General features: G+C 33.7%; 1 long non-coding RNA gene across 1 annotated transcript in view; it reads left to right on the forward strand.

The window, feature by feature from the left end:
* Positions 1-25,861, forward strand: part of LOC121034772 (uncharacterized) — a 66,168-nt gene extending 40,307 nt beyond the window's left edge. Inside the window, exon 8 of the long non-coding RNA XR_005792604.1 lies at positions 25,783-25,861. This is a non-coding gene — a long non-coding RNA (uncharacterized LOC121034772). The remainder of the gene's footprint in view (positions 1-25,782) is intronic.
* Positions 25,862-27,121: the final 1,260 nt, after the last annotated feature.

The following is a 27,121-nucleotide window of genomic DNA, read 5'->3' on the forward strand; positions in this document are numbered from 1 at the left end:
TGCAATCTTAATATTCTGCTTTGTTGAGCTAGTCTGAACCATGGCGTGAATTATTTTAGCTGCTCTTCAGGTCCTCAATTGTATGACAATGCAGTATAAAGGCCTGCTATGATTCTAAACCCTTATATAAATCGTGGATCTTAAAATCTGCAGAAATTTAGAAAGGAAGAAACAAAAAACTGGACCAAACCATTCCATTCACAATCTATACATACTCAACCCCAGAAAAAAGTTTTAGTTTTTGTTTTTTTTACATTTTTCTCACTGCTGTGAAAAATATATTATTCCACATCATTACCCTTACTAGCACTCTGGTACAGAAAAAAAAATCCATGATATTTGTGTATTTATTGCACAACAAAAACTTGACTGAAACACATTACTTTTTTTTTTCAATATATGAAATTTATTCTCAAATTGGTTTCCATACAACACCCAGTCCTCATCCCAAAAGATGCCCTCCTCAATACCCATCACCCACCCTGCCCGCCCTCCCACCCCCCATCAACCCTCAGTTTGTTCTCAGTTTTTAACAGTCTCTTATGCTTTGGCTCTCTCCCACTCTAACTTTTTTTTTTTTCCTTCCCCTTCCCCATGGGTTTTTGTTAAGTTTCTCAGGATCCACATAAGAGTGAAAACATATGGTATCTGTCTGTCTTTCTCTGTAGGGCTTATTTCCAGCACCATTTGTTAAAGAGACTGTCTTTTTTCCATTGGATGTTCTTTCCTGCTTTGTCAAAGATGAGTTGGCCATACATTTGTGGGTCTAGTTCTGGGTTTCTATTCTATTCCATCGGTCTATGTGTCTGTTTTTGTGCCAATACCATGCTGTGTTGATGATTACAGCTTTGTAGTAGAGGCTAACGTCTGGGATTGTGATGCCTCCTGCTTTGGTCTTCTTCTTCAAAATTCCTTTGGCTATTCGGGGCCTTTTGTGGTTCCATATGAATTTTAGGATTGCTTGTTCTAGCTTTGAGAAGAATGCTGGTGCAATTTTGATTGGGATTGCATTGAATGTGTAGATAGCTTTGGGTAGTATTGACATTTTGACACTATTTATTCTTCCAACCCATGAGCACGGAATGTTTTTCCATTTCTTTCTATCTTCTTCCATTTCCTTCATAAGCTTTCTATAGTTTTCAGCATACAGATCTTGTACATCTTTGGTTAGATTTATTTCTAGGTATTTTATGCTTCTTGGTGCAATTGGGAATGGGATCAGTTTATTTGTCCTTCTGTTGCTTCATTATTAGTGTATAAGAATGCAACTGATATCTGTACATTGATTTTGTATCCTGCAACTTTGCTAAATTCATGTATCAGTTCTAGCAGACTTCTGGTGGAGTCTATCGGATTTTCCATGTATAAGATCATGCCATCTGCAAAAAGTGAAAGTTTAACTTCATCTTTGCCAATTTTGATGCCTTTGATTTCCTTTTGTTGTCTGATTGCTGATGCTAGCACTTCCAACACTATGTTAAACAACAGCAGTGAGAGTGGGCATCCCTGTCGTGTTCCAGATCTCAGGGAAAAAGCTCTGTTTTTCCCCATTGAGGATGACGTTAGCTGTGGGCTTTGCATAAATGGCTTTTATGATGTTTAAGTATGTTCCTTCTATTCCGACTTTCTTGAGGGTTTTTATTAAGAAAGGGTGCTGAATTTTGTCAAAGGCCTTTTCAGCGTCGATTGACAGGATCATATGGTTCTTATCTTTTATGTATTAATGTGATGTATCACGTTGATTGATTTGCGAATGTTGAACCAGCCCTGCATCCCAGGAATGAATCCCACTTGATCATGGTGAATAATTCTTTTTATATGCCGTTGAATAAGATTTGCTAATATCTTATTGAGAATTTTTGCATCCATATTCATCAGGGATATTGGCCTTTAGTTCTCTTTTTTTACTGGGTCTCTGTCTGGTTTAGGAATCAAAGTTAATACTGGCTTCAAAGAATGAGTCTGGAAGTTTTCCTTCCCTTTCTATTTTTTAGAATAGCTTGAGAAGGATAGGTATTATCTCTGCTTTAAACGTCTGGTAGAACTCCCCTGGGAAGCCATCTGGTCCTGGACTCTTATTTGTTGGGAGATTTTTGATAACCGATTCAATTTCTTCGCTGGTGATGGGTCTGTTCAAGCTTTCTATTTCCTCCTGATTGAGTTTTGGAAGCATGTGGGTGTTTAGGAATTTGTTCATTTCTTCCAGGTTGTCCAGTTTGTTGGCATATAATTTTTCATAGTATTCCCTGATAATTGCTTGTATCTCTGAGGGATTGGTTGTCATAATTCCATTTTCATTCATGATTTTATCTCTTTGGGTCATCTCCCTTTTCTTTTTGACAAGCCTGGCTAGAGGTTTATCAATTTTGTTTATTTTTTCAAAAAATCAACTCTTGGTTTCATTGATCTGCTCTACAGTTTTTTTAGATTCTATATTGTTTATTTCTGCTCTGATCTTTAGTATTTCTCTTCTTCTGCTGGGTTTAGGCTGCCTTTGCTGTTCTGCTTCTATTTCCTTTAGGTGTGCTGTTAGATTTTGTATGTGGGATTTTTCTTATTTCTTGAGATAGGCCTGGATTGCAATGTATTTGCCTCTCAGGACTGCCTTCACTGCGTCCCAAAGCGTTTGGATTGTTGTATTTTCATTTTCGTTTGTTTCCATATATTTTTTAATTTCTTCTCGAATTGCCTGGTTGACCCACTCATTCTTTAGTAGAGTGTTCTTTAACCTCCATGCTTTTGTAGGTTTTCCAGACGTTTTCCTGTGGTTGATTTCAAGCTTCATAGCATTGTGGGCCGAAAGTATGCATGGTATGATCTCAATTCTTGTATACTTATGAAGGGCTGTTTTGTGACCCAGTATGTGATCTATCTTGGAGAATGATCCATGTGCACTCAAAAAGAAAGTATATTCTGTTGCTTTGGGATGCAGAGTTCTAAATATATCTGTCAAGTCCATCTGATCCATGTATCATTCAGGGCCCTTGTTTCTTTATTGACCGTGTGTCTAGATGATCTGTCCATTTCTGTAAGTGGAGTGTTAAAGTCCCCTGCAATTACCACATTCTTATCAATAAGGTTGCTTATTTTTATGAGTAACTGTTTTATATATTTTGGGGCTCCGGTATTTGGCGCATAGACATTTATAATTGTTAGCTCTTCCTGATGGATAGACCCTGTGATTATTATATAATGCCCTTGTTCATCTCTTGTTACAGCCTTTAATTTAAAGTCTAGTTTGTCTGATATAAGTATGGCTACTCCAGCTTTCTTTTGACTTCCAGTGGCATGATAAATAGTTCTCCATCCCCTCACTCTCATTCTGAAGGTGTCCTCAGGTCTAAAATGAATCTCTTGTAGACAGCAAATAGATGGGTCTTGTTTTTTTATCCATTCTGATACCCTATATCTTTTGGTTGGTGCATTTAGTCCATTTACATTCAGTGTTATTATAGAAAGATATGGGTTTAGAGTCATTGTGATGTCTGTATGTTTTATGCTTGCAGTGATGTCTCTGGTACTTTGTGTCACAGGATCCCCCTTAGCATCTCTTGTAGGGCTGGTTTAAAACTTATTATTTCTGATACCTGTTTAGCTGATTATGTACTTTTAATGTAGATAATCCTATCACCTGTAGCATGGGAAAAACTCTTCTAATACTTAACTCTTACATAAGTTTCCTATAATTGCATTGACTAGTACTCAAAGAAAATGTAAATAAGAATAATACAAATTATAACTGGGAATAGTTTTGTTAAAAACTTTAATGTAGCTACCTTTAAGGTCCATAGTTCAGGGCACTATACACTTACTTGTTTTATGTATTCCATGTGTGATTCATTTTTATATACTGCAAAAAATAATCCCACTCCTATCATTTTATCAGTGGACTTTTTAAAGTTTTTATTTTGCCCAGTAATCTCTTTTCCTATTAAGATGTTGAGGCTGGAGGAACAAAATAGATGGGACATCATACAGGATCTCCATTACACAGGAAGTCCAACTGTGCTTCTGACTCTTCTTTTCCATTCCTGTTTTGGTGTAATGCTAATTTCACCCTGTCAAAGCAGAGTCAGCAATTGTGACTTGACACCTACTTTGGTTTTGATTTTATTACAAAGATTTTAGAAGACAAGTCATGAAAAGCATAGAAAATGCTGAATCTTATACTGCTAGCCTCCTTTTTCATTGACATTTTGCTAAAAATTTAAATGTAATCTAAATTGTATATGGCTCCAAAATATCTTATTCCAAGATAGTAATAGCTTCCAAGTCACTAATCCACTCAACGCTTTTCAACTCCTTCATTACTTGGCCAGACAGTACCAATACTAATCATATCCTTCTAAAAGTACTCTCACCCTCAAACACTATAAAACCATAGTATTGTGACATTTTTGTACTACGCGGGTTGTTTCTTTCCATTTCCATGGTCACCTTCTCTGTCAGCTGATATTTAAAAATTGAAATATCTCTAGTCCTTTTTTGTGCCCCCCATGCTTTTCTTTTCTCTTTTCCTTTCCTCTGTCTGCCTTATCCCCCAACCCAACTATATAAATATTCCTACCTACAAGATCTTACCTACTCCAATGGTTTAAACTCCATCACCACCATCTCTTAAATATCCATCTTAGGCTTTGAGCTCTCTTGAACTCTGATCTGAATATTCTACTAGTTCTTCATATTCTTTAATTTTTCTCCTTATAAATACTCCAAACTAACAATGTCTCAAGCTAAAATTTTTATGCTCCTTTCTAAAACTGGTCTTTTTCTTTTCTCAATATCCTGTATCAGAAGTTACAACTACTTTTCAATTAGTTGTTCAAACCAGCAATCTGCATGCCACGATTTCTTTTTTTTAAAGCTCATTTCTCAAATCTCCTCCCAAATACCTCTCAGATTTATTTATTTCCTTACAGACCTATTGCTACCACCCTAGTCCAATGCACCAATACATAGGACACATGAACTATCAAAACAGTCTTCATCTTCCTGCTTATACTCTGGTCCCTTTCCACACTATTCCCAGTGGTAAGCAGGAATGTTGTGGTATTTTTAGTGCAAATCTAATTGTCATCTTCATGCTTAAGTTACTTAATGGCTTAACTTTTACACACTGAAAAAATGTTACTTTCTAGAACTCTCAAGTGCTTACACCTACATCTCTCTCAACAAACTCTTCATTGATTCACTAGAATTCAACTATGAAGGACCGCTTTTTGTTTCCATAATGCAGCTATTCTCCCTCAAGGTTAAGATGTTATCAAGGTGAACTCGCGTAACATTTAACACTCATTGTTTCTGGTATCTTTATCTTTATGGTGTTTGGTATACCTTATTTTGCTTTTTAATTAACTCTTTTTGTCACTAATTGGATTTCACTCTACTATAATTTTAAGCATGTGACTTAATTTCACACTTACTATAGTTACAATTGTGTTCCATTTTTCAAAAATACTTTTGTAATTAGTATTTTCACATACACAAACATACACAGACACTCACTTCTATATGGCTTCACAGACATTCCCATATTAAGCTTTTATTATAATGTTTCTTATGATTTATACCAGTTTTTATAATACTATACAGCAAAATTAATAGCTGGATTCTAAGCATTATAAACACAATGATTCCTTGCCAAATGCAAACTATTTTCTAGCTAATGGAATCATCTCACAAATGTCTCTGTTCATTCTTTTGCCTGAGGGAAGGAGTAAACATCATGATGTTAGTTTTCATTATTATCATCTTTGTCTCCTCTCCCCTAATTTTTTATGAGGTATTTTTGGCTATTGTCTTTTCTTTAGAATCATTTTTTTTGTTAAAATATGTGTAATTTATCTACTGGTAGAACAGTTGGCATTGTTGAAGTTGGGCTAGTATCAGAAACTTAGGCATTATTTGCTACTTAAGTCTCAAAATCCATGGGGATTAGATGCATCCACCACTATGGTAACTGTTGAGGTACTAAAAATCTCACATTTCAAAAGGCATGTTCCAATTTCTAGAATATCTCAGTGTCCCAAACCTATGCTATATTCTGCTCCAAAGTTTTGGAAATTTGCCACTTTCTCCTTCAGGGTATACTAACATTGGAAAAACAAAGTAAGGCTCCTAACATCTCAGAGATATTTCTTCCAAAATAGTCCTGTCACTGTTAGGTGTGGGGTGTGTTTGCATGTGTGTGTGTGCACAAACATGCGTGCACACGTGTTTATATATCTACTTATACTACTGGTTTTCAAATGTTTAACTGAAAATCCTATGAAGAAGTAAGACTTCCAGAATGACAGTTTGAGGAACTTGGGGAAACCTCTCCCACTGGTAAGGTATCTATTAAACAGATATAAAAATTGGCAATAACAATTATTTAATGTCTTTGGGGATTTATTAAAGAGCATGCAATAATTTAACAAAATTGGCCAAATTTAACAAAATATCTATTGGGCTTAATACGCACAGCCTTGGCACTTGATCTAGAGGCTTCCACCATCTACTCACAGTTCTGCCAGTGACTGTCCTCCAGCTCCATGGGTAGAAAAGCTATTCTGGATAGATTAGGCTGATGAACACAAGAAGATCCCATTACTCCTTATATTCTCCTCACTGTAGAAGGCTTATATCAAGTGGGTAGTAGCAGTGGGACAATGGTGCTATCATCCTATCTTCAAATTCTAGTATGGATCCAGTGGGGCAGCTGGTGAAAAGTGGAATCCCCCTTTTCTGCCGACTTGTGTGTTGCAGGACAGTTGCTCTGATAATCTTGCCAGTCAAGTGTCAGTTCTAATCTCTAGCTTCCTTGGGCAGAAACAATAAATTTGGCAGCCACTGAACATGGCAGAGCCCATCCCCCCATTTCTGCACTAAAGGAGGTCCACACTGGGCAGTTCTCACTCCTCCCCACCCCCACCCACCCCTAGAAGCAGCTCCTCTCCACAGGAAAGAGATATGTAAGGCAGCTGGGGAAGATCAAGTTCCTGCCTTCAACACCCCAAACATGCTCCCTTCTGCTGTATACTCAGAGGTTCTTCCCAGGGTGGGGTGTGAACAAGCACCAAAAACTAACCACTCCATAGATCTTACCAAGTAATTCAACTTTAATCATATCAAGTTGTGAAACAATTTATAACCAAGACATGGTCGTCAACAATAAAGCAATCAGCTAGCAATTAATGGAGGCTAACATCTGGGTTTGATACCAACGATGCAGATTTGCTGGAAGCTTAATGGGAGATCAGGAGAAAAGATTGTCAGAGTGCTCAGCTAAATCCAAAATGAAATTAGAAAGCAAACATATACACAGTAATATTTTTAAATGTTAAGAATAAATTAAACATAACAAGTATAAGAAACTACACTAAAGTTATAAAACATTGTTGAAGGAAATAAGATCTAGCTAAATGGAATGATATCCTATACACAAGACTAGAAGACTTACTATTGTTGAGATCCCAATACTCCTCAAATTGATCTTCAAATTCAATGCAAAGCCTATTAAAACTTCAACTTCCTTTTTTGCAGAAACTGACAAGATGATCCTTAAATTTACATGAAAATAAAGGGACCCAGTATATCCAAAATAATATAAATACAAAATTATGAAAATAATAAAATAATATTGAAAAAGAAGAACAGAGAAGTACTCATGCTTCACAATTTCAACACTTACTACAAATGTATAATAATCAAGATAGTGAATTACTGATATAATGCTAAATGAATAGATAGCAATGAGAGCCCTGAAAGAAAGAAACCTTAAACTTATACTTCAATGATTTTGATAAGGGTGCCAAGATAATGCAAGGTTTAAATATAGTTCTTTCAACAAACTGGGTTGGAACAAGATAACCAAGGCAAAGGTATGAAGTTGGACCCATACCTTTTATCATATACAAAAATTAACCAAAATATGACATAGGCCTAACAGCTAAAAAACTATAAAATTCTTAAGCAAACACCAAGGAATAAATCGCTGTGATTTGGGTTAGTTTGGTTTCTTAGATAGGACATCAAAAGCACAAGTAATAACAATAAAAACAGAGAAACTGGATCTCATGAAAGTTTTTAAAAAACACTTCTGTAGTTCAAAGAACATTACCATGAAAAAGAAAACCCACAGAAAGAAAATATTTGCCCTAAGACTATATAAACATGATAAACAACTCAATAACATAAATCATTGAAATGGACAAAAATCTGAATAGACCTTTCTACAAAGATGATAGACAAGGGACCAATAAGCATATGAAAAGGTGCTCAACATCATTAGCCACTAGGGAAATGCAATTCTAAACCACAGTGAGATGTCACTTCATACCCACTATAATGGCTAAAACAAAACAAAGATAATGACATGTGCTGACAAGGCTATGGAGAAATTGGAAGCACCATGTATTGCTGGGTAGATACAGCCACTTAAAACAACAACAACAACAACAACAAAAACCCCTCCATGGTAGTTCTGCAAATAGGTAAACATAGAGTCACCATAGGAACAAGAAATTCCACTCCGAGAGAAATGAAACATGCAACCATACCAAAACAACAAAAAAGTATTTATAAGTTCATAGTAGTATCATTCATAATAGCCAAAAAGTGAAAAGGGCTCAAATGAATTATTAGACAATTAAAAAGAAAGAAAAATTGTTACATGCTACAACATGGATGATAAGGATCAAGTCACAAAGGGCAATATATTGTATGACACCATTTATATAGATTGTCCCATATAAGTAAATCTATAGAGACAGAAGTGGATTAGCAGTTGTTTAGGACTATGGTAGGAGTGGGAGTTTCTGGAAATGGGGAGTGAATGCTAATGGGTATTGGGTTTCTTTTTTGGGGCTATGAAAATATTAAAACTAATTGTAGTGATAGATACATGACTTAGAAATATACTAAAAACATCAAATTGTATACTTAAATGGACAAATTTCATGGTATTTGAATTGTATCTCAATAAAACTTAAAAATAGAAATATTACTACATTTTTACATTATGACACATACATGTTTGAATTTTCCATAGTTCAGATACATTTCAGAATTTTTACGCCCAATTTTACAGTATAATCACTACATACTCAAACTTAACTTTATACCACTTAAGTAATAATCTCCTACCTCATTTGCATTCTCAAATATTACGTTATTGTCTAGAATTTTAATTATAATTCATGTGTAAGCCACAAAGTACTTATGTTTTTACTTATATTGTTTTTTATAACTTGTTGCATATCCCATGTTGCTAAGTAGTTGCTTTATGTCTTCCAAAAGCAGAGAACATATAACTGATTACATTTGCTATTTTTTATTTCTGAAATACAAATTTTAAGAGAATAATTTGACACATGTACAATATACTTATTGTCCTAACACACCTTTCTCGCTATAGTTTTATATTTCTCCACCTTTCCTCTTCTTCCTCTACTACCTTCTACTCCTACTACTTATGCTCCTTTCGCTATCCTTTCTCTTTTTCATCTTTGCCTCCTCCTTCTACATACAATCCCTACAGTTTTATTTTATATTTTTAAAAAAGAAGTTATTTGCCAACAGAGATCCTTATTTTTGTTCAGTATTTTTTAAAATAATTTGGAAGCCATGTAGTGATATGTTACTTTTGTGCATTATACTTGAAGCCATATTTTCACACTTGAATCTCTACTTCTCTAACTCATCATGTTAATTTTTTTATTGCCTTCTACCCAGTGAAATAAAGAAACTGACACAATACTATACTCCTATCCCCCTCCTGCATTGTTTCTAGTTGGTTAAATCTGAGCTGGCTAATTTTTGCCTCAATTTCTCCTCTTTATTCTCTTTTATTTTTCTTATGGCAATTATTATTATAATTTTCACAGATTGATTACCTACCACAAATATTTTGAATCTTACTAGGATTCTTTTTTACACATAGTTCTGAGATTCCATAATTTTGCTTCTCAGTATCTGTCATTTTAACTAATTATATTTTGATTCTTTATTTGTTTTTATTCATTTCCTTATTGGCTTGTAAACTCCTCTTTATACAGATTTTCAGGGAAGTCATTTTTAGTGGCACCCATTGATTTCAGTTCAGTGACGTTGCTGTTCCCTTTACAAATTTATAAAGTATAGCATTTCAGGTCTTTCTCTTTTCTTATCCTCCCCACCCCCACCTTACTCTCCCCACCTCCCTGATGAAATGATTGGAAGTTCACACTCTATTGACCTGTGACTTTGATTTTACTATGTTCATTGGAGTAACATTACAGAATATTCCACTGGAAGACAGTATTAGGAGTTCACAAATAAAAGTATGAGGTTAAAAACAAAAACAAACCTTGAAAACACAAAAAAGCTAATTTCCTCAGAACAGACTTTTTCCTCGCATGTGTCTAAATTTTTCACTCTTTCAATTAAGGCATTTGTTCAATCCAAGAAAGGTTCCTTATGATAAAACTGTGATTATTTCTGATTTTAATGTTCTTGAATCAAATACAGTGATACTAAATTTCTATACTTTAAATCTGATCTTTCACTTACAAATTTGTTTCCTCTCTAAATGCTTTAGAGATTTTTGCCATATTAATTTGCAATCTGACAGAGTGGCTTTTTGTACTCAATATCACTAAAAATTTTTGTAGTGATGATTTTTCTATTCAGGGCTGTGACTCAAGATGTAATTATATTATTGAATTCACAGACTCCTTACAGTATGTCATTTCATTCAGATCTACTTCATTTCTTCTACTTTTTTCTACAAGCCACTCGTCTATATCTGTTACCTGATTTTTTAAATCACTAATTTCATAATACAGCAATAAGAAAGACAAATATATATGGTACCTTAAATTTACATTTTTATACTAATAACAGTAACTGATAACCAAGTAGGAAAAAAATCAATGAGGTATAACTGTAAATAGCAGTAGCAATCAACCTGATCTGACACTTATAAGATCTAACAGTAGCAAAATTATTTTTTTCAAGCTTACACAGAACATTCACCAAGACAGACCACATTCAAGTCCACAAACATGCCTTAGGAAGAGAGCTTAAAAAATAAATCATACAAAGTATGTTCTCTGATCACAAAGGAATTAAACTAGAAATAACGAACAGATAGCAGGAAAAAGTCCAACATTTAGAAATTAACAACACACATATAATGAGTTTATCAGTCAAAAGACAAGTTTCAAAAGGAATTTTAAAATATTTTGAATGAAGTGAAAATGAAAAATCAATTTACCAACATTTTTCATGAATGGAGCATACAGAAGAAAAATTTAGGATTAAATATACATTAGAAAAGAAGTTAAGATCTAAAATCAATAACCTGAGCTTCCATGTTAGGCAAACACTGAGAGAAGTGCAATTTAAGCCTATGGTAGAAGAACAAATAAAAATTACAGCAGAAATCAGTAAAATTGAAAATGGGGAAAAAGAGAAAAATCAATAAAAAACAAAAGCTGTTTATTTGAAAATATAAAAAAAAAAAAAGATACCAAATCAGCAAATCAGAAATAAAAAGGGGATCATCATTACTGATCCCACAGATATGCAAAGGATTATTATAGACCACTCTATGTCCAAAATTTCAGTAACTGTGATGAAAGTCAGGCCAATTACCTGAAAGAAAGAAACACTTTTTACAACAACAACAACAACAACAACAACAACAACATGAATAGCCCTGTATTAAAGAGAGATATTAAATCAATTATTTAATCTTTCCAAAAAAAGATATCATCAGGTCCCAATAGTTTCATTTTTAAATTCTACCAAACATTTAAGGACCTTTTCCAGAAAATAGAAGCAAAGGAAGAACCTTCTAACTCATTCAGTGAGGTCATAATCACCTAAATATCAAATCCAAATAAACACATTACAGTGAAGGAAAATTATAGACCATTATACCTCATGAACATAAACAGAGAACATCCTCCAAAAATATTAGCAAATAGAATCCAACAACATATATAATGATTATAAAACACAATCACAACTTTTTACCTTTTTTAAGGTGTGCCAGGCTAGTTGACATCAGAAAATCAGTCAGTACAATTTATCACATTTCATAAATCTACCAATTGACATTAAAAAGTGTTTGAGAAATCCCACACCAACTCATGAAAAAACTCAGCAAATTAGCAGGAGAGAGTAACTTTGTCAATTTGATAAAGAACATTTACAAAATATCTACAGCTAAAATCCCACTTTACTGTGAAAATTAGGTACTTGTTCCCTAAGATCAGGAACATGTAAGTCAAGGATGTGTTATCTCATTACTCATACTGAACATGACCCTATATGTTCTAGCTGGTGCAATATGACAAGAAAAGTAAATATGAGGTGCACAGATTAGAAAGGAAACAAAGAAATTGTTTCTATTTTCAAATGGTTGTATAAATATTTCTTTATGTACAGAAAATTACAAATAATTTATAAAAACTAACAATAATAACCTCCTAGGACTAAGTGAATATAGAAAGGTCACAGGATACAAAGTTGATACACAAATCAATTGCTTTCTTATGTAACAGCAATGAAAGGTAGGAGTTTGAAATTTTTTAAATAACATTTACAGTAGTATATCCTCCAAAAGTATTTATTCATACATATCTATAACCCGGTATAAATACAAGAAACCATATAGGACCTCTGTGGAAATCTCAAAACAAAGTGAAAACTTATTATAATAGCAAACAATATTTAAATATATGGAGGGATATGTTTCATGTTCATGGACTAGAAAGTTCAATATTTTTAAAATGTCAATCTTGATATATGGATTTAACAGCATTCCAATCAACATCCCAGAATTTATTTTTTAGATATCAATAAACTAATTCTATTTTTTTCTTAATGAAAATGCAAAGGACCTAGAGCAGCCAATATAACATGGAAAAGGAACAAATTGGAGAACTCAAACTACCTTACTATAAAGCTACGCTTATTATAAAACTATCTTAAATAAGGCAGTGTGGTACTCATGAAAGAAAAAATAATTAGATTTTACTAAAATTTAAATTTTCTGCTCTGTGAAAGATACTATTAAGAGAATGAAAAAAGCTATAGATTGCCATAAAATAGTTTCCAATCACTTACCTAGTAAAGGGCTAGTATCCAAAGTATTCAAAAAACTCTTAAGATTTAAAAGATCTAAATAGTGGGTACCTGGGTGGCTCAGTCAGGTAAGCATCTGACTCTGGATTTCCACTCAGGTCATGATCTCGCAGTTCCTGAGATCAAGCCCCACCTCCAACTCTGTACTGACAGCATGGAGCCTGCTTGGGACCCTCTCTCTCCCTCTCTCTCTGCCCCCCCCCCCCCACATTCTCTCTCTCTCTTAAAATAAATAAATAAATAAATAAATAAATAAATAAATAAATAAATAAATAAATATTTTTTTAAAGATCTAAATAAAATAGCTAAACAACATCTCAAAATGAAGTTATAAAAATGGCAAACATCTTGGGAATAGATACTTAACATTTGTCATTTGGAAACTTACAATTAAAACAGCAAAAATACATCACTGCACAACCATTAGGGATGTCTATAATGCAAAGGAAGAGGAAGAGGAGGAGAGGGAAAACTGAAAGGAGGAGAAGGAGGAAGAAAAGAAGGCGGCAACAATGTCAACTGTCAAATACTGGTGAGGATATGAGCAACAGGAATTCACATTCATTAATAACAGGAATGCAAAATGATAGGAAGTTTGATAGTTTCTTGCCAAATTCTAAATAGTCTTACTTTGCCATCTAACAGTCACATACTGAACTGATTTCAAGTTATGCCTATACAAAAACCCGTATATAAATCTTCACAGAAGCTTTATTTATAATGTCAAAACTGCAAACAACCACAAAGTCTTTCAAAATGTGAATGGATACACAAGCTTTAACACATCCATGTAACATTGTTCAGTGATTAAAACAAAAAAACAAAAAACAAGACATCAAGCCATAAAAGAATGTGACAGAAACATAAATGCATATGTTAATGGTAGGAGAATCTGTATTGTGTGAATGGAGGTCTGGGTCCTTGGATTCCTCAGGAGATTTACAGTGAGATCCATGCCCCAATAAAGGGCCAGAAGGAAAGTAGCAAGCACAAGTTCATTAAAGCAAGAGTACACAATCAAGATAGGAGAGCAGGCAGATTCCATGAGGTGGAATGGCCTCTAGGTTGTTTTGGAATTGGATGTTACCAGGAGTCTCTGGGCTGGGAGGAGCTGTGACCTAGGTGGGGTGGTCTCTGATGGAGGCTGCTTCCAATCATTTGGGGGACTCCTCCCACAGGTTTGGAGGGGGGTTTTTGACACTACAAAGTTTGTAGCAGAACTGTCATGGCAGCCTTTCTCCTGGGGGGCAGAACTTCTCGAGAGGTTATCCCAGGGCAGAGGTGGAGGAGGACAGTGCATGCTCTGCACCTGTGGCTCTTGATCTGTCAGCCCCAAGGGTCTTAGAAACCACAAGTTCAGGGTGGTGTACCGCAGGGATTTTAATGTGTAGCTGGCTTCTCATGGTCATATTTCTATCATTCCCCATCAAGGCCTTAGGACTCTGCCTCAGTCTGTTCCTTCCACTGCTCGTGTCTAGTTTCTACCTAATACATATTGCAAAGTGAAAGAAGCCAGTCTGGAAAAGCTACATACTGTATTATTTCAAATAAATGACATTCTGAAAAAGCTATAAAAAAAAAAATCAGTGGTTGCCAAAAGTTTAGGAATTCGTGAGAAGTTTGAATACATGACACATGGGATTTTTCAAGACTGTCAAACTATTTTGTATGGTACTGTAAGTAGAAAACATCATTAAGCTTTTCTCAAAACCCACAGAATTTAGAGTACATATAGTAAAATTATGTAAAACAAAAAACTATTTAGGAGATTATGGGGTCACAGTATGGAATGCAGAATGTGGCAAAAGAATTTCAGTTTATTACCAATGTATGAAAGAAACTCCATCAAGGAAATGAGAAGAATAAGCTGCTGACCTAAGAAATTTTGGAAATTAATAATATCAGTAAGATTAAAGACCACAGTTATTTTGCAGAAGCACTAACGATAAAGTTGTTTCCTACATGGATACAGTTAACAATTCAGATACCACTATACATGTATACTTGAATAATTACCTAAATATCTGGCTAAATGATCTCACTTTTCAAGTGAGGGGTTACAGACAAGCAAAGGGAGTCATGTAGTAAAGGATTAGAGTTGGAGACTTTACTACAGATCCATGCTTAACTTAAAATAATATATATAGTTGGTTACATATAGAAATGTATATATGTGTGTTTGTATATGTACATGTATACACAAGTTAGTATATACTTACAAACACAATTCCCTTGCCTAGAAGTAACAACACCATAGTAGCAATGTATACACGTAACACACATATTTTGATTTCTATTTCTTCCTTCCAATAAAAGAAACAGAGATCCTTACAGAATTGGTTGACTCTAGGACGGGGCAGAAAACATGCAAGATGAACCTATCTGGCACATTTTGTTGAATCAGAAAATAAGCATGTTGAACATTTTCAAAACAAAACAAAAAAACCAACAGAGTATGTCAAAAGGTGACAGGAGCCAAATGAAAGAGTTCCAATAGCCCAAACTGGAAGAATTAAAAATAACAACAACAACAAAATAGACAAAGTAATATTGGATACTAACTCAAAGTATAAATAAATGAGTCCATGCTAATATAAATACTTGAGTAAACAAATGGGATATGTATGTATGTATGTATATATATATCCCACAGAAGAATTGCAAATAATTTACGTAGATACTCTACCTTCAAGGAACTATGGCATAATTCTCCATTCTTCCAGTGTGGGTCAACTGCATATAGTGAATTTCTTCCAAAGGATACATTATGTGAAAGGAGAACAAAAAAAATAGTAACTTTACAGGAGAGACCTGAAAAGTACTATCTCAAGGTAGATGACCAATATTTACATCACTAGTGATAACATATTAATACTGTCACTCTTGATAGGATGTGAAAATCTGATTTACCCTTGGGGTCTTTCTCTCCAAAAGAGGTTACCCCAGTTTTACCATGAGAGAAAACATCCAATATTAGTACAATGCTCTGTCTACAAAATATCTGACAAGACCTCCTAAAAAAACATCAAAACAAGGAAAATTTAAGAAACTGTCACAGCCATGGGGATCCTAAGAAGACAGGACTCCTAAATGTAGTGTGATCATTGGGACAGAATCCTCAAACCAAAAAAATATACTAAGAAAAAAAAAACTTAGGTCTGAAAGAGTATAAACTTTAATAATAATGTATCAACATCAGTTCATTAATTGTGACAAATACTAAGGTAAGTTGTCAATCATAGGAGAAACCAGGTGTGGTGCATATGGAAACTCTGCTATATTTACACTAATTCTGTAAATCTAAAATTCTTCTAAAACAAAACATTTACTAACAAATTATATATAACCACACAACAAAAAGAAAGTAGAAGAAAAATATTCCAAAAGTGTGGCTTTATTTATTAGGTGAATAAATACAATGTGATTTGAAAGCTATTTACTCAGTAAAATTATAGTCAAGGCAGGTATAACTTTAGACCTTCTGTCTCTCATTTCTCCCATAAGCAAGGAGCCATACATAGCTCTCTGAATTCTGAATTAGAATTCCTTTTTAGAAACCTCTCATTATTCTAAGAGTTTGAGTTGTAGGATAAATGTAGGGCACAGTTGGAATGACCCATAAACCAGAAGACATTTTTCCCAGGAAACTCTATGCAGCAAGTTTCGTGAAGAAGATATGGAGAGGAAAGAAGCACTCTAATCCTATTTCTTCAAGGGCTACATTCTCCATTTAGTTCATCTCTAATGCAGATTTGAACTCTTAATGAAATTCATTAGAAAATGTTTGCTCAGCTGTGCAGGTTGATCCAAAGTTACAAACGTGCCTCAGAGCACAGTTTTTGATTTATGAAAACTAAAATGTGTTGAAAGCATTTTTTTGATGGAATCGAACTGCAAGCTGTGGCATTTTAACATTACCATGTGAATTTCAGATTCTAGAGTTTAAGATCAATGGAGCCAATCATATTATTTGGGGAAAAATATTTGATATTATCTTACTAACTGGATGTCATAAAATCGGATGTTTTAAAATTTTAAGTAAAAGGGGGTATTAATTTTGTTTGAACTATTAAAAGTCAAATGCACCAACATCATTTGCATGTCATTTTCATCTAAATTGCTTCATGCAAATTATAAAATAATCTAAGTTATCAAGAAAAAACCGTGGACTCATTCACTGAAGGGAGTCTATTTTTTTAATGTAAATTGTCCACCGCATTGGTAGGGTACAGACATTTTAGCATTTGAGTTTACCTGCATTTATCACAAATTCAGCCAAAATTTGAATGACTTCTCGTTCACATAAGATGCCAAAATCCTTCAAAATAAATTTTGGATAATCACCACCAATTTAGAAAATAGGGCAAAATATTCTACAAAACACTGCAAGTCATTATCTGCTCCCATATTTTATCTACTCCATTGACTCACAGTTCACATTAGCTAATCATATGTCTGCTTGCAAGTTTAAGGAGCCATGCAACTTTCTTGCCCAGGCTGATCTTTGGCTTTCTTCTCTACACGGTTGGTATGGAGAAGGGCATTAATAATTTAATTGGTATGATATGAGGATTAAATAAGATATTTTATGTTAAATATTTATTACAAGGGGTGGCACATAGAATTCCTGAGTAATGTTAGTTGGTAGGAGGAAGATGAAGGAAAGGAACTTAAGGAACACATTGATTGGGTATCTATTTTGAACTAAGCACTGTCCTAAGTCATAGAATCATAAGACAAGAGGTAGATTCTGTTTTTACAGAAGGCTCAAGTCCAGTGGAGAAGAAAGAACTGCAAACCAATAACGACAAGAAAACATAATAGGCCATACAGTAGACTGGAGAAAATGAGCAAGTCCCGGCATGGAAATAAAGGAGATCAATTAAATAATTTCAATACTTCATCATTTTCTATTGATATCAAGTTGAAGTCTCAGTCTTGCTCCAATTTTTAGAACAGTTTCCATTAGACACAGGAATTCTAGAACCTACCTTAACATCCCATTTTTAACAAAACAAATATTTGTATCTCTTTCTTCTTCCAGGTCTATCTGATCTCCTTGATTCAAGGTCTAACTGGGGCCCTGCCCCATAAATACTTATAGATGGTAGTTGATCACACTGCTGATAATTCCAAGCATATTATCCTAATTCCTTTCTGCTTTTCTCAAATCAACTTTTAAGTTTTCAATTCTTCATCTTGAAAGGTGAGAAAATGGAATGCTGCATGAAAATCAAATGTACCACCAAAGGCTTTTATGTACCTCAGAAATATCAATCAATGTAAGACAAAATAGAAAATGGAACATATTGTTAGAATTCACAAGTTATATATAATGAGAATACAAACCTCAACTTAAACTTTTCAGTATATAATGCATATTCCAATTCTGAATTCTATAGTTACTTAATAATATTCAAAATATTTATTTTATGATAAAATTATATATTTTTTAGAAAATATAAAAGATTTCAAAGAGAAAAAAAATTAACCATAATCTGACAATCCACTAAAAACACCACTATTTTACAATAAGTTTATTTTTTTCTATATTTATATATGGTTTTAATATATACACTTGTATAACATTTTTTTTTAATTTTTTTTTACTCTTTATTTTTGAGACAGAGAGAGAGAGATACACAGTGTGAGTGGGGGAGAGGCAGAGAGAGGGGGAGACACAGAATCCGAAGCAGGCTCCAGGCTCCGAGCTGTCAGCACAGAGCCCGACGCGGGGCTCGAACTCATGAACCGTGAGATCATGACCTGAGCCGAAGTCGGAGGCTTAACCGACTCAGCCACCCAGGCGCCCCACATTTTTTTTTCTTAAATGCTATTCCACAACATTCATTTATCCTGCATAAAATTTCATTTCACCGGCACAGAAATTAGCCACTCCAGTTTTTAAAGTTATTTGGTAATTTTTGCAATTATAAATTATGATACATTTCATTATATATATATATATATATAAAATTTCATTTTATATATATATATATACACATATATATATACACACATATATATATATATATTCCCAGAATTCTAATTTTTTCCTTGCAGAGATTCTGCATGGTATAAAAAATACACCATCAAAAAATACAGTGATTTTGAGGCTCTGAATACAACATAAAATCCTTCCAACAATGTAGGAGAATAGCAATTTTAACATATAGTATCAGCACTTACTATCATTTTCTTTCTAAATATCTGCACATGTGGTAAGCAAAAACAAAAGTCACTGCTACTTCCATTTGTTTACCTTTTAATTTTTGTTTTTCAGTTGAAATATTCATAATTTATTACTGAAAATTTCTATATCTTCTGTGAATAATCTGTTATTTTCCTCATTGAATAATACTGTCTTATGCATTTTTTTATTATCCTAGGTATATTAAGAATATGGAAGTTTTGTTATATTATCTGTATCTTTCCTAATATTATCTTTGTCTTTTACTTATTTTTTTTCTTAATTTGGAGAAGGACTTATATTGTAGGCTTTCTGATCTATTAAACATTTGATTTTTCATTTCCCTTTTTATTAGAAATGTTCTAAATATTAAAAAACAATCAGAAATGTTTGTTCCAGGCTTGATATTAAAATATTTAGTCCAACTGTAATTTGTGTGTGTAATATAAAGTAGAAATCCACTTGATTTTTCCCCTCTAAATGCTACCTATGTGTTACATACTGGGTGTCTGTAATCTCAGAATGGCTGTGGAGAGAAAGAAACTAATAAAAAAGCTAGAGCCAAGAGACTGGCTCAGAAAATTGTTACCATACTTCAGAGGGATGGATTTCTGCTTTACTTGTCATTGCAGACTTTATAACCCACAGTTCTACCTACACATGGGGACTTAGTATTTCTATACTTATTTGAAGCTACATCTCAAATATTGTTTCACAAAATGTAGCATATATTTTTAGTTCAAGGATATTCTTCTTTATTACTGCCAAATATGATTAGCAGAATGAACCTATATTTTTTTGCAGTTGTGGTAAAATACACATAATATTTATCATCTTAACCAGTTTTAAGTGTACTGTTCAATACCATTAAATATATTCACATTGTTGTGCAACCAATTGCCACAACTTTTTCATCTCGCAAACCTGAAAGTCTGTGCATATAAAAGAACTCCCCATTTCTTCTCCCTCCACCCGAGCCCTGGCAACTTTTTCTATGAATCTGACTACTATAGAGACTTCATATAAATCGAATCAGACAGTATTTGTCTTTTTGTGACTGGCTAATTTCACTTAGCATCACTGTCTGCAGGGTTCATCTATGTCACAGCATGCGAGAGAGTTTCCTTTCAAGTCTTAATGAGACTGCATATGCATATGCCATATTTTGTTTATCCATTCATCTTCGAAGGGATACTTGGTTTGCTTCCACCTCTTGGCTATTGTGAAAGGTGGTGCTATCAACATGGGTGTACAAATCCCTCTTTGAGACACTGCTTTCAATTCTTCTGAATGTATTTCCAGCAGTGAGTGATACTTCTAGATCAAATGGCAATTCTATTTGTAACTTTTTGAGGAACCTCCATACTGTCTTTCATAGAGGCTGCACAATTTTACATTAAACCACATTTGAACCTATATTGTGAAATATAATTTTCTCTCCTCTATTGTCGAAAGAACTGGTACCAGCTTTTCTATTTTATGTTATTCAACTTTATGGACACAATAAAATCCTAAAATAAAATTCCTTAGCAGTGATGCAAAACTAGTTTTTAATCAGTGACTATCCCAGCCCTGTTTTTCAGAGTAAGGGCTAAAGCTGTTTTCTTTTGCAGGGGATGAGAATTTTGAAGTAACTGTCTCATTTCAGAATCTCTCAGATGCGTGTTTGCTCAGTTGTGTTTTAAAGTTTATACTTTTTAACTTCATGTGACAATAAAAACCAACTACAAACATTGTTTTCCATCAACCATGCAATAACCCAACCACATATTATACACAATTTAATTTTGGGCTCTACCACTAGCATCAAAGAAAGCTCTGATATTTTGGTTACGGGCATGGGCATATTTTGCAAGGCAGCTGTCATCATATTTACCCAAAGCCCAAGACTGCTTAAGTTCTTGTTGCCTGCCAATTGCAGATTTTGTAGTGTCTTTGAGTTTCTGAAACTCTTTTGGAACTGGTTCCTATTGTTTCCTCTGAAACAAGATTTCTGGCAATTGCTTAGCTGGTTCTGTAAATGACCCTTATCCTGAATTAGCAATATTTTCACTAGCTGCTAAATGCCATAAAACTTTTTCTGGCTAACAAATGTGTAGAAAGTTAAAAAACGTTAATAAGCATAATAGCTGTTCACAATTGTACCTCTTTCAAATAGATCCAGAGCTAGAGAAATGTTCTTAACAGTAAAGCAACTACCCAGGCAGTGTACCTTTCTACATGGAAATTCCATGAGAATCTCTTCAAGAAAATAATTCTGGATAAATATATAGGAGGCAATGAGAATAAGATGAAACACTGAAAATCAGATGAGAGAAGATCACAAAAACTGAATTTCTAACCTACAAATAAAAAAGACTTTGAGGGAAAAAATTTCAACCATCTTTTAGGTATTTAAAATTAAGCTGTGTTTTGATTATGAATAAATTAACTACAAACACTAAAAGTCAACAGTATACTTACTTTACTATTACTATGTTATATACCTGGTACATTTAAGAAGGTATCCACTAACAGACAGACAGGAATTTAAAGGCTAAGTAATAAATAGGTCATTATGTAAGTAACCACTGGCCAGGTCTTTAGGTAGATATATGTGAAAACATTTGTATCACTTTATCCAAAGGCAGTGAGTTAAACTCTAAGAGAATACTATATATATGCCAAAGAGTAATATATTTATTTATATTATACACTGTGGCTAATGGACAAGATAATGAAATATTTCCATCCATAATATACCAGAAAATCCAATAAACAATAGCTTAATAACCTCTTAACATTACCAGAAATCAACCCAAGATTTCTAAGTCCAAAATATTTCCAAAAACTATAATAGAGTAGGAGAATTCCATCTGGTATACAGAAAGGAAATATCCTAGGGGAGATATGGGTATACCAGACCTAAATGGAAAGGCTTTCACAAATACTATAAGAGCCCTAAATTTCAAATGACCTTCTATCAATTTAAACCTTAATATCATTTTAACTTCCTGTATCCATTATGGTAAAGAAGTGGAAGAATCATGGGATTGAGAAATACTGCTTCAATATCTACAATTTTATATAATTAAGTATTTGTCATTATATAACCAATATACCATAACCAAAATACCTCTTGTTCTTAGTAAAAACAAAAAGACTAAATTCTAAATAAATACACATTTATGAAATCTAGGCATCAAGATGTATTTTGTTTGGTACTAGATGAAATTATTCAAACTGTATATTCACATTTTTCTTCAATCTAACACATTATAAGAAATTTATTTATATTTATTTACTCCAAGTCCCACTTTTACTTTTTTTATTAGTAAAGTAGTTAGGCACGTTAAATGTTAAAAATACATTTTACATCCTTACATCTATTAGACAAAAGATGTAACATTTTACCATATATGATATACAATTACCATACCACATTACTATCTTTTCAAATAAGTGATATAGATACTACTAAAAATCACTCTGCAATCTTTTCCCACATTCTCTGCAGAAGTAGCAACTATACCAAAGTAGATGCATATTTTTCTCATGAATACTTTCCTTCATAAGTTTATATCCATAAACTATATATCCTAAGCCTTCATGTAGAAGGTATTTTACTATATTGGAGAAATTCAACAGTATCTTTATATTTGGCAGGAGTCAGGAGAGGTTAAGTGCTATGACAAACCCAAAATTTCTGTTTTACACAGTAAAACTGTCCTTCTAACTTACCTCTCAGCACAGAGCAGGCATATAGGAAGGCTCTGATTCCTGCAGGCATTCAGGGAGGGATCTATATACCTTTCGCCTTAAGGCTTCACACTGCTCTATGTACAAAATGTCTTCTGTATTTAGTCGATGGGGAAAGAAAGTGCAGGATTCAAGTGGGGAGGTTTTATAAACCAGGAATGGAATTAGCATATATCACGACTTCCCACAGTCTACAGGCCAGAATTCAGTAAACTGGACAAAATTTCCTGCAAGGGAATACTGAGAAATGTATTCTAACTGGTCCAAGGTATAGTCACTTCTCTAGTATTTGATGGTCATCTATTTTCCCCTTTCCCCTTTCCCCTACTTTACCATTTTCTCCTAGGTTGCTCAATTCTTATTGACAGCGTTCTTTAAATATTTCCCAACTAATTGTCATTTATATGCATTTCTCTGTAATCTCTACCACTGTACCTTGTCCTTTTTTCTCCATTTTGTCATACAAAGTCTTAAAATATTTATATAATAACTATATCTATCTTTTATTTACTTTTGTCGTATCTTTTTTATCCTAATCCCATATATCCCAAATAGAATATTCTATTGCCTTTAGAAAGTATTAGAGGTATGCTTTTCACTTAAAATACATGTCTGTATGTAAGTGCACTCTGTGCTTTAGAAGATGATATATATTTTGCTTAGGTTGTCTTCTCTATTCTATTATTTTTGAAAATCCAAATACAGAGAATTTTGCAATGCCTGTTCCCCCCATGCCTTCGAACTTTTTATTTATGTGCTATATTCTAGATACATCCCTTAACATTAGTCTGTAACAACACTACTTAGTCTTTCAACTTTTGTCCTTTCGGCTATTCAGCCTATTTTTTAATTTTTAAAAAAGCAGCAATTATATCTATCTTTCCTAGGGCCTCCTCTTTTATTTAATGAAGATGATTGTTTATTTAATTCCTTACAATTTAAAATGGGTTACTCTGGGAGAGCCTGGGTGGCTCAGTCAGTTCTAAGTGTCTGACTCTTGATTTCACTCAAGTCATGATCTCACAGTTTGTGGGATGAAGCCCCACATTGGGCTCCATGCTGGGTGTGAAACCTGCTTAAGTTTCTCTTTCTTTCTCTCTCTCTCTCTCTCTGCCCTTCCCCCACTCATGCTCACGTGTGTGTGCTCTCCCCCACCACAAAAAAAAAAAAAAAAAAAAACATACAGAGTTACTCTGAAACATTCTTTGATTGTTTAATAAATCTACAATTGGTTTAGTTTGTTTCATCTTGTTCATGTACAGCATGGCTTTCCTAAAACCATGCTGTTCACTGAATTTATACTTAGCATCTGGGTAGGATAACCAACACATTCTAGGTTTCCCAGGATGTTCTTGTTTTTAAAACTGGAAGTACACAGCTTAGATAGTAAGGCCTGAGCAAATTGGAATAGTTAATTGGAATGGTTGGTCTCCCCATTCTAGGTCAAAAGTCTCTGATGTTAGTCCTAGGCAGTGGCTTTTTACGTAAGACCTTAAAGGTTTCTGGATATTACTTAGGAGGATTTTTATTATAGTCTTAATAATCTGTCAATCAATTATTTTATGGACACTTGTAACCATTTATTGAAAAGCTGATCCTTAACTAATGTACATAGCAGTTTATTATTTTATAACATATAATATATATAATAATGTAAATAAAATATAAGTATATTTTATTTTAACAGAGAGGCACTAAAATACTGTGAGTGTATAATAGCCTACTTCTTGTTTCTTAAAGAAATATGCTAGAATTACATCTTGTAAAGGATGTGTGGAGTAGTAAGTACAATTTTCTAAGAAAAAAGACATTAGGTTTTATATCAATCATGACAATGTCTTAAGAATAATAAGCTCAACAGACTTTCAAACCAGAACATAACACAATAGATAAACTGTAAATAAAAGTAAATTATTACAAAAAAGTATATGTCTGGCTTGATTTTATAAAATGTATCAAGGTTCAGGTACTGTAACACACTATTTTACAAGCATAAGGTCCAAAAGTATGGCAGATATGTTACTGAACGCTATTGAATGACAGCCCAGCAAAGAAAGTAATTCTGTTTATAGTATAAATAAGGAACAAAGATTTTGAAAAACAATGTGACTAACCATACCCAGAGAAAACCATTCAGGCTCAATTTACCCTTCTATTCCTCATAATGCTGTCTGTATATTCAATTTTGTGACTGGAACTCAGAGAAAGAGTTTATATATATGCTTAACCATATAATAAATGCAGCCAATTCTCCAAGTTCATGTTCGAAAGTAGATGTGATGAAACAATATTGAGTAGATCTTCATAGTTTAATTCTGGGTGAATGCTGCCACCGACAGAATTGGGCTTTAAATACTCTGAAATCAACTGATTCTGCCAGTGGCCATAGATCATTCTTATTAATGTCTCCCAGATGCAGAAATCTCTGGACATAGGAGGTAACTCTACAGTTAGAATTTGTAATCAGGCACTCAGGGCATGAGAAGCAAGAACCAACATGGCAAATGCAAGCTGAAATTAGACATGTGGTAAGGCACTCAAACCTTAGACAAGTAAGAAATACTGGTACAAATTTAATAAAAATATAAACAAGAAAGAAACTTCCAAGATAAGATACATGAGATCTTCAATTACTGAAACAGAAAGGGCTGACAGAAATCTTGATGTCCAGTCTTCACACAGTTATAAATAGATTAAGGTCCCAACTCTCTTAGCATATCTAAGTTGTTCTTCCATTCCAGGTCTTCTTCAACCATTTTGAAGACGGATGTCAAATCAAACAGTATGAGTAATACAAAGATATATGAATGCTACAAGTTACGCTATTGTCTGTACACTTCTTTCATGATCCAGTCCAACATTTGAAACACTTCTACGGATCTGATTCTGACAGGTACATTTATATTTCTCTGGAAGTCTCAACTTGCCTTATCCTGTTTAAATTAAGACAAAGGAGTATTTATAAACCTGTATCATCCTACAATTCTCTAACTGAATATTTTTGGAAATAAGTTGAAGGAATTTTGACAGGGACTGAAGAATGTCAGATTACTATTTTGTTAATCATCACTTCTGAGGGATTCCCAGGAAAGCTATACATGTAAGGAATAATGAACATGATGATATTTGAAAAGTATTCAGAATTGCACAAAAGCATAAACCTCCAATTTAACATTTTCTGGGAAAGACTAAGGTAGAAGCAACTTAAACCTCAACGTTTAAGTGCAACCTACAACTCTCCTGGACTCCAGATCTTAGGATATTATCATTTTACGATCATCTACATTGTCGGGGGGGGGGGGGGGAAGGATATGATGGAAGTCTTACTTTTTTTACTTTCCAGAAGGAATTATGATCCATAACCAGATTAAGGAAAATTTATAATATTAAAATATCAAGACTTTATGTTTCAGTACTTCAGATAAATTCATCATTTTCACAAAATGAATAATTTCATGATGGCTCTGAGTTGACTTTACCTTATTTAAAAATAGCTCCTGTACTTCATCATAACCATTAGAATTAGCTAATATTACAGGTGATATATCCTGAATGCATAACTTAAGTTTGCAAACTTGCTTAGAAGCAAGTTTAAAATTAGAAATTACTCCCGTATTAGTACCCTGGAAATATGACACTCTCCAACAATGATGGAGGCACACTAAGGCAGTGATTTCAACTATGGGTTGAAACTACAGGTTTCAAGGCATGCTTATACATAATGCAGGATGTGGGAGGTGGTGCAAATGAGGGGAGCCTGAATAAATGCTGGAGGATGGGGCATATAGGTAGAGTTTGAAAAGAAGTTCTTCTCATAGTATACACATAAAACACTCATCAGTTAAATAAAATTCTAATTTAAAAAAGAAACTGGATCAATGATAAGAAAATGGAACTTCCAAGTTAAAAAAATATTTTAAAATAAAAATTTTCACTCATGAGACTGACAAAGATCAAAACCACAACAAAAAATTTAGTTCCTATTACTGGGGCACTAATGGATATGGGCATTTTTATACACAACTGGTATGAGGAACATTATAATTGCTCTGGTGCACAATTTGGAACGCAAGATACTTA

This window comes from Herpailurus yagouaroundi, unplaced genomic scaffold (assembly GCF_014898765.1).
Source record: "Herpailurus yagouaroundi ecotype Mexico unplaced genomic scaffold, PumYag 160, whole genome shotgun sequence".
In the NCBI taxonomy this organism is placed as follows: domain Eukaryota; kingdom Metazoa; phylum Chordata; class Mammalia; order Carnivora; family Felidae; genus Herpailurus; species Herpailurus yagouaroundi.